Raw genomic sequence first — 478 nt, 5'->3', positions numbered from 1 at the left:
GTGTTTACATAACCCTCACACCACACCACACACACACACCACAACCCACAAACTACACAAACGCCAAGACCCAAATACCACACCACATACACCACAACCTGCACACCACACTACACATACCGCAAGCCACACACCATATCACATCTGTACCCCAACACACACACCACAACACACAAACACAACCCACACATCATACCACACACACACACACACACACACGCCAACCTACAGACCACAAACCACAGACAGACCAAAACCCGCATACCAAAAACAACGCAACACAACACACACATACCACAAATCACACACCATAACCTGCCCAACACACAAATCTTAGGGAACAATGTGAAGTTCAGAAATGCATGCTCTTATCAGTTAAGCTCCGGAACTTATAAAAGGTCAGGGAACAAGAACGATGGTAGCACTGGTTGATGTGACTCTCACTGAGGCTGGACTGGTGATGATTGGTTTCTTATAC

This window comes from Grammomys surdaster, unplaced genomic scaffold (genome assembly GCF_004785775.1).
Source record: "Grammomys surdaster isolate TR1022 unplaced genomic scaffold, NIH_TR_1.0 119999, whole genome shotgun sequence".
Classification (NCBI taxonomy): Eukaryota; Metazoa; Chordata; class Mammalia; order Rodentia; family Muridae; genus Grammomys; species Grammomys surdaster.
The sequence above is the reverse complement of the archived record's forward strand: the minus strand, read 5'-3'. Positions refer to the sequence as shown.